Below are 10000 nucleotides of genomic sequence, written 5' to 3' on the forward strand. Positions count from 1 at the left end.
TGACCGCTACAAAAACAGTGCCATCCCATCTATTGTGCACATAATCAACTCATTGTAAACTTCCACCATGTATATATTCCAAGTCTTATATCTTTAATCAACTTTTGCAATGCATTATTGTCAGTGTACCACTGTAATGGAAATAATCCTTTTATTATTATTATTACACACACACACACACACACACACACACACACACACACACACACACACACACACACACACACACACACACACACACACACACACACACACACACACACACACGTACATACAGACACACACACACACACACACACACACACACACACACACACACACACACACACACACACACACACACACACACACAGACAGACAGACACACACACACACACACACACACACACACACACACACACACACACACACACACACACACACACACACACACACACACACACACACACACACATACACATACATACACACAGCACGCACACACACACACACATAAAAACATGCGTACATATACAAACACATACACACATACGCACCAATACACATTTACACATACACATACGCACATACACAAACGCATACATTGCTATTAAAAATAACGTTTTTTAAAGTGAATATGTGACTGACCTGTCACACTGGAGACGAATTCAGAACACACAATTGAACACCTATTTGGTGTTTGAGGAGCGAAACGGGTGGAACAATCCTTTGTGACACTGGAGAGGCTGTTATGTAAACGTCAGATCTGACATGTGCATCAACAGTGAAACTCCTTTCATCATGGGAGTGGTACAATAACACATTGCACAGTTCCAAACAACAGAATTATGGAAGCCTTCCAAGGAATTATATGAAAGAACATTGCGACCTTTGGTTAAAATTACTTTTTCTTTTTCTCTGCGTAACTATTTAGAAATCCCGCTTTCTATGTATCATAAACATATTATGGTTTCTTCTTTCACACAAATATACTAATTTAAATTGCTACAATGTCCATTGATATGACATCGTTAAAAGTAGGTTTTAGTAAATTGTCTTTAAACTTATAAGATATGGTAAAGAACATACTCCATAGGGCGGGTACCTGTGTCCAAAATGGTCTCTTTTGTATTTGTATTTGGTCTGTTAGGGTGGGTAACAGTCACTGATAAGAGTCAAAGGGAGGTGTGACTCAGGTGATATGACACGACACTCACCATCGCATTCTCCGCTCTTTAGTTTAATCTAAATACTATATATCATGTCTTCAATGAAAAACTAATTTACTTCCATGAACTTTCTACCAATTAGAAATAAGAGTAACAGACAGAAACTCAGGGAATATGAAGATAAATGCCCACCACGTTTTCAGCTACCGACGAATTATATTAAAGAAAATGATGTAGTAGTTTTAGAAAAAATTAGTTTGGTTTAATTGGTAAGGGCATGTGTTGACTGAAGGGAGAAAAGAGGGAGTGATTGGCGAGGAACAACGCTGGTTTATGAGAGAAAAAGTCTTTGTAATCAAGTTAATGTTGAGAGGTACGTGAGAGGTAGTCAGCATAACGATGTAATTTCAGCATTCATCAGTATTGAGAAACCGTATGGCAAGGGTGATTAAGACACATTGTTTGGTGTGTTGCAAATAAATTATGTAGAATAGAAGGAAATCTCTTGAAAGCGTGCGACTTTGTCTTTTTGAACATATATGTTGGTGAATGCCAGCAACGAAAGTAATGCATTCTTTTAGAACGGGCAAATCCTGTAGTAGTAGGGTGTGGATGGAGTGAATGGGTTGAGGAGACTCTTTTGTTGTGGTAAGGTTGTCTGATGTCACCATGGTTCTCCAATGTATATATGGACGGTGGGTAAAATAAATGAATAACTAATGGTGAATAGATGCTTGCAATTAGTTAATGAAAATATGAATGTAATGGGAATGAGTCAATTGTTATTTATGAGTGGGGAAAAGTAGTGCTAATAGGATACAGTGCGATCTTAAAGGTGGAGGTATAAGTACATAAATATACACTTTTTACTCCCCCTAGGCATTTACTCGCTTTTCTCAATCTACATTCTACCTCCACCTCCATTCCACCCTTTCCCGTCACATTCGCACCCAAATATCTAAAACTATTCACTTCCTCCAGTCTCTCCCTCAATACTCACTTCCAGTCTGCTGCCACTTTCTCCCCTTGTACATCTCATCACCTTACCTTTACCCACATTTATCTTCAACTTTTTGTCTTTCGTACACCTTCCCAAAATCTGTCATTAACTTCCTCAATCCCTACTCTGATCCTGCTACAAGCGCATTGTCGTCAGCAAACAACAGCTGACTTATCTTCCACTTTTCTCCATTTCCTTTAACCATCTCCAATCCCTGACTCACTACACTTGCATTTACCTCTCGCACCACCCCATCCATGTATAAATTGTACAGCCAGGAACAACATAACACATCCCTGACGAAGTCCCACCTTTGCCTCAAACCCCTCACTCTCTCCATTTCTAATCCTAACACACGGTATACTACTCTCGCAAAAACTCTTGCCTGCTCCTAACAGCTTCCCTCCTATCTCATATATCTACAATATCTCCCATAGTGCCTTCCTGTCTACTCTGTCGTAAGTTTTTCCAGATCTATAAAAGCCCAAATAACATCATTATCTTTCCTATAGCTTTGTCACATATCTGTCTTACAAAAAAAATCTACGTAACCCCTACATGTCCTAAACCCACACTGTTCCTCACCAATTACATCCTCTATTCCTCTCCTTATCCTCTCAATCAACACCCTCCCATAAACCTTCCCAACTACACTTAAAAAACTGATCCCTCTGCAACTAATGCACTCACGCTTGTCCCCTTTTCCCTCGTAAAGTGGAACTATACAGGTACTCCTCTAGTCCTCCAGTACTCTACCTTCTCCTAAACAAACATTGAATAACCTCACCAGCCAGTCCACCATCACTTTAAATCCTTTTTTCAGACACTCTCCATGATATCTACCCAAGCCGGGTATCTTACCTGCTCTCATCACCTTAACAACTGCCTTCACTTTATCTTTCCATATTTCTCCTCCATTTTCCTCACTCATCACAGTCATTTTCTTAACCATACATGTTAGTAAATGAGGGGAGAGAGAGCACAAGAAATAAGAATGCATGGATAGAGATTGTGAATGTATGGAATAGTTTAAAATGAAAATTTGTCAAAGGTAAAAGAAAAATGGGAGGTGTGGAGACAGAGAGAGAGAGTAAGAGAGAGAGAGAGAGAGAGAGAGAGAGAGAGAGAGAGAGAGAGAGAGAGGAGAGAGAGAGAGAGAGAGAGAGAGAGAGAGAGAGAGAGAGAGAGAGAGAGAGAGAGAGAGAGAGAGAGAGAGAGAGAGAGAGAGAGAGAGAGAGAGAGAGAGAGAGAGAGAGAGAGAGAGAAAGAGAGAGAGAGAGAGAGAGAGAGAGAGAGAGAGAGAGAGAGAGAGAGAGGGGGAAAGAAAGAGATATACAGAGACATGTATACGCCAACATATACATGATGAGTAATATCACTCGCTCACACTCCCTCACTCACTCCCTCACTCACTCACTCACTCAATGCCCGGCCCTTCTAGCTGACTAAGAACTTAGTCAGCAACCTTCGGGTCGGCAACAACAACTCGACCACCAAACAGACATACGAACGCACATGAACATCCGAGTAACCAAACAAACACAAAACACAAATTACGTATACTAACGATCCTCCCCTGGATATATAATTAACATGTATGATAATAGACAACAATACATAATCAATGCAGTTGCACCACCCATGTGAGACAACGGACCTTCTCGAAATTAATGTAAAGACTAAAGACTAAACCCAACACAATAAAGTGCTGAGATGTCACTTCCGGCCAATGACCACCAAGGTAACGTGGCCGAGACGAGGAGTTGGGACGATGACAGGTGTTGTGCAACAAGAAGTGGTGTGATAAACAGTTATATTAATGTATCGTTCTATTTAACAGTTGACAGTGTATATACCATAACTGCAAAACCTGAAAGCTTTGAATAAAATGGTATAAACTTAATACGAATCTACATATACCAGTACCCGTACCTAGTGAACGATACATTATTACTGGTGGCAAGCGGTGACCGCGCCCACGTCTCTAAAGAAACAAACTAACTACCAGAAAAAAAAGACTATCGAGGACTCATCCTGCGCACCCCTCTGCACCAATTGTGTTCCTCCAAAAGAAGCGGTGGTGAAAATTTCTCACCACCTGGTGGCAGCAAAACCACACCATGCACAACACCTACGTTATCGCCGACTCAACAATAATTACCAGCCTCTAAATAAGGTAACCCAACCAACACCCTTTTCAAATACGTAATAGTATCATTACTACTATTACCTTACCTATCCATTTCTGAATCCCTGATACTGCTTTCCTTTTTTTTAACGAGATTATCAACGAGCCATCGCTTGAGGACAAACCTCATCCGCTCACCCCCCACCACTCATCCGAGTGTCGCGTTCCACCGAGAACCACATCAGCAAAACTCGCTTCAAGCACGGTATTAAGGTAACCATACGCCCTTAGATACCTACGTGCTCAACGTACGTACACCTTAGCCATATAACAACTATGTAATCTCGCACTTATATTAGCATATTGTCATTTAGAAGTTTTTTTTTTCTCTCCAAAAATTATCATTAAGTAATACCCTTTAATCTGCCAATTACAAATATACATATATATTCAACAGTTAATATTATTACATAATATAATATTCATATGCATTCTTCTAGTTAAGTAATTCTTGTTTAAACAAATAGCTCTTATATGTTTAAAATTCAATATTTACATAGAACTTATACATTTTTATCAATGTAACCTACTTTACTGCTGTAAAAAAATTTTTTATGAACAACCATAATTAATTCTATTATAAGAATAATATCACAATAATTAACTCCTTATTATATAATATTAATTCCACATTCTTCTAGTTATGTAATTCTTGTTTAAACAAATAGCTTTTATATGTTTAAAATTCAATATTTACATAGAACTTAGATATTTTTATAAATGTAACTTACCTTTCATAATTACTACTGTTAACCAGCTATATATGTACACATATAATTATTATTATACACAATATATCATATATTATTTGCACAATATGTAACCCATTATTATTATTGCCATATTTACATTTTTACCATTTATAATTATATATTCTTATATGTAACCCGTATATAAATGTTGACATCCCATACCCCCCCCTCCCTTATCTAAGCATAACATATTACCCTTAGTTACTATATACCTATTATTCATATTTTAACAGCTCATTTTTTTTCTTAGATTACAAATCAAAACTAACTATTAACTAATACATGATTTAACAACATGGCCTTTGCCACCAGATCAAAACTAAAAAGTTTACATAGCGTCTTCTCAAAGTCTAGAGAAGAAAAACACCAAAATGACATATCCAGTGACAAAGAGGAAATACACACAGAAGACTTAATTGGCAATGACAATACCTCTGACCAGTTAAATAAACCTGACAAAACTAATCCTAATGCAGATACCCCTATAACTCCCCTTTATGAGAACGATGTCTTACCTTTTTTCAACCAGCTTCCTCAAGTAGACCCCTTTCACCCCTCACAATCACAACCACCCATTCCTCCCATCCAACCAAATATGCAAACAAAACCTCCTATAAACCATAATCCATCCAACCCCCATATCCCAACACATAATAACCCCCCTCCCATTCAGCAACAGTACCAAACCTTCCCCTTTCCTTCCCCCCATACCCCACCTGTTCAAACCCACTCCACACCATACCACCAACCACCACCTAACCTTCCTCCAAACCCACAATATTATCCTTACCCACAACCTCAACCAACAATAATTAACAATTATCAAACCATAACCCCCCTCACAGAAATCCCAACCTTTTCCCAAGATAGCGGACTATCCATTACAGATTTCTTGACAGCATGTGACCTGTTTTTCTCCAAGAATCAATATTCAGAGACAGATAAAATAAATTTGTGCCGTCAGAAAATAAACCCATCTGACATTTGCCGTTCAAAGGCAAGGATGCTAGACACCCTAGTTGCATCTGGAATCACTTATCAGGAATATAAACGCCACCTCCTTAAGGTCTTTCATAACAAACAACCTAACAACATTTCCTTCCTCATCACCTTCCTCAATAACACTAGAGTCCCACCACATTCCATTACAAACATAATGGATTTTGTTGCAAACGGAATGAAAGAGGTCAGAGAAGACATATAAAATAACTCTCCTTGGACTCACACTGATCAATTTGGTCAAAATGTAATGACAACGAAACACTTACTAACATTCCTTGAAATAGCTTCCTATCTCTCCCAACTCCCTCCAAAGTGTTTAAAGGAAGCCTCCAAAAAGGAACTAGACACTAGAAATCCTCTAGCTTATACCTATATTTTAGATATCATGAATGCTTGCAATGTATCCTTAGATACCCCCAACCATCTCCCCAGACTAAATAGCCTTCACTCACAGCACCCCCCTCCCACCAATCAAGGACAACCTTCTAAGTGGTGCTCCTACCATTCATCAAACAGTCACAACACGAAAGACTGCATACAGCAAAAACAATACCCGCAGGTACAACACCACTCTATCCCTTGCTCAGTTCATGGAACCTTTTCCCACACCGATGCCCAGTGTTGGACACAGCAAAAGCAACACACGCAGGTACAACACCACCCTATCCCTTGCTCAGTTCATGGAACCATTTCCCACACAGATGCCCAGTGTTGGACACAGCAAAAACAACACCCACGCTCAGTGCATACTACTACCTCACACCAGAATCAAAACAAACAAGTTCCACCCCCCTTTAAACACCCACTCCTATCTACACCAACACATCCAATCAAATACTGCAACCTACACCAAACATCATCTCACTCCAACGAAGAGTGTTACCTACAGAAAACACAACAACAACCGCATCAGAGAACTAACAACCCATTCACCACCCATCGACAAACACCCCCCTCCAACACGACAACCAATACTAAACAACGATTGGGGGAACGTGTACCAGCCTCACGCACCAAACCACCATAGGAATATCTCATACACAACACAAATACCTCACCCTAGAAGTAAGCTTAGACCAACTTAAAGTTGACATGATGGTTGATACAGGAACAAACCTGAACATCATCCCAAGAGCTCTGTATGAAGCATTAAATGACCCACCCCAAATTCAATTTTCCAATATGGAAGGACTCTTAATAGAAGGGAGCACAATTCCTCTACACGACACCATAGACTTAAATATTGAAGTCAACAATCACAAAGTAGGTTTCACAACTTTCCACATAGCAGATGAATGGAGCCTTGACCAACAAGGTATAATAGGACTACACTCATTAAAGATTTGGAAAACTAAGATAGATTTTGAGACTAACAAAATCTCCTTCCGAGATGTAAATAATGAATCAACAGTTCCTGAGACACCCAACTCAGACACACAACATCTCTCATGTCTACCTTCCTTTAATACTCCCAATCCCACTAACAACTATTCCTTCCGACCACCCCCTTATGTCACCTCAAAGGCACTGATGTCTAACACAGTCATCATACCCCCTAGACATTCAATAACAGTCCCACTATACATACCCGGTGCAATAGACCATCAGGACGTCATAATCGACTCAGACACGTCCAGGATTAACAACATAACCATTGAGTCCTCCTGGGACACAATATCAGAAAATAAACATACACTAGCTATGTTAACAAACACCTCAGAACAACACCGTAAAATCAGGAAGAATACAAACATCTGCGCAGTCCATCTCCATAATTCCCCTATCCAGGAACCACTGCCGCAACACATCAACCAAGTAAGACCAACACAACCCCTCCCCCCTATTCCCCCAGACCAAATCACGACATCAGCTGACGGAGAAAGTCATAACGAGCTATTAGCTCTCCTACAGAGGAATAGATCAGCTGTCGCCTTAGAAGGCGAATCACTAGGCAAATGTGATATAATCAAACATCACATCCAAATTCCCCCAAACACCCCCCCTTCATACACCCCCGCTTACCGCATACCCCACAGTAGGAAATCCCAAGTCAATGACAGTGTACATGAGATGATACACCAAGGCGTAATTTCCCATTCAGACTCCCCATGGAACAGTCCCCTCTTTTTGGTCCCTAAGAAAGACGGAACCTTACGCCCTGTTGTTGACTTCAGAAAAATAAACAACCTAACTCAATCTGACCCACACCCCCTCCCCGCCATGCAAGATGTACTACAATGCATTGGCAACGGGAACTCTGTTTTTTCCACAATAGACCTCAAGTCAGCCTTCTGGCAGGTCGAACTAACAGAGGAATCAAAACCCGTAACTGCATTTTCCACGGACAAAGGACACTTTCAGTTTGAACGTATGCCCTTTGGCCTTAAGAATGCCCCCTCAACCCAACAAAGGTTGATGACCCGCATTTTCAGTGACATGATAGGAATCTCATTATTCGTCTATTTAGACGACCTCATTATATATAGTCCCACAGAAAGAGACCACCTTAACACTTTAGAGATTGTCATCAAACGTCTCAAACATACGGGATTAAAGATTCAATTAAAGAAATGTAGATTCCTCATGAAGGAACTCACCTTCCTAGGCCATAAAGTGGATGCAAAAGGGATTCACACAACCACTGATAAAATAGATACAATAAACAATTTCCCAACCCCCAGAAACGCAAATGAAACACGAAGTTTCATAGGGTTAGCCTCCTACTACAGACACTTTATCCGAAACTTTGCTGATATTGCTTCCCCTCTGACCAAATTCACAAGGAAAGGCGAGCCATTTCAATGGTCAGAAGCAGAACAGCAAAGTTTCGACACTCTCAAACACGCACTCACCACAGCCCCTGTACTAGTTTTCCCTGATATGAAGAAAGAATTCTTTCTTTACACAGACGCCTCCTCTAAAGGAATAGGCGCAGTCCTACAACAGAAAGATGACAATGGCAAAGAACACGCCATAGCCTACGCAAGTAGAGTCCTCAACAAAACTGAAAATAACTACTCAACTACACACAAAGAAGGACTTGCAATCATATGGGCACTAAAACACTTTAAATACCTCATTTTAGGCTACAAGATTACCATACTAACAGACCACCAACCACTAGTCTATCTTTTTAACTCCAAAGACTTACATGGGAGAGTTGCTAGATGGAAAACAACTCTCCTTGATTACGATCCCATGATCGTATACTTAGCTGGGAAAGCTAACGTAGTGGCAGACTGCTTGAGCAGACAAACTCACATCACCCCCATAACCCAAACCACATGCATACCTATGCAAGAACTCAGGGATGAAACTGACGGAGACCCAATATGGTCTCCAATAAAACAGCATCTCATCTCACAAACCCCCTTACACTCCCGACCACCTGTCCCTATTGAGGAACTCAATCTGGTCGACGGAGTCATAAGGAGAAACCATTAATACAAGAGAGGTTACTGTTATCCCCAGAGCCCTAGTCCCCAAGGTACTTCACATAGTGCTCGACAGTTCAATGGTTGGGCACTCGGGCAGATATAAGACACTAAAACACTGCTAGGCACACATATTATTGGCCTTACATGAAAAGAGATATAACCACACACATAGATTCTTGTGTAACTTGCAAACAATTCAGAGGCCCTAACCTGAAGCAAATCAACATAAAAGATATCCCACTCCCTGCTGAACCATGGGAAACACTTGGCATTGACCTACTGAAAATGCCAACGAGCCATCAAGGTTCCAATTATGTACTCACAGCAGTTGAGTATTTATCTAAATACACAATCTTAATACCACTCCAGGACAAAACAGCAGAGACTGTAGCCAAAACCCTGGTCAACAATATCTTTTGTAAATACAACATACCACACACAATGTTATCTGACAATGGCTCAGAATTCAAAAA

This window comes from Oratosquilla oratoria, chromosome 13 (genome assembly GCF_046742065.1).
Source record: "Oratosquilla oratoria isolate Oo_2021 chromosome 13, ASM4674206v1, whole genome shotgun sequence".
Taxonomy (NCBI): domain Eukaryota; kingdom Metazoa; phylum Arthropoda; class Malacostraca; order Stomatopoda; family Squillidae; genus Oratosquilla; species Oratosquilla oratoria.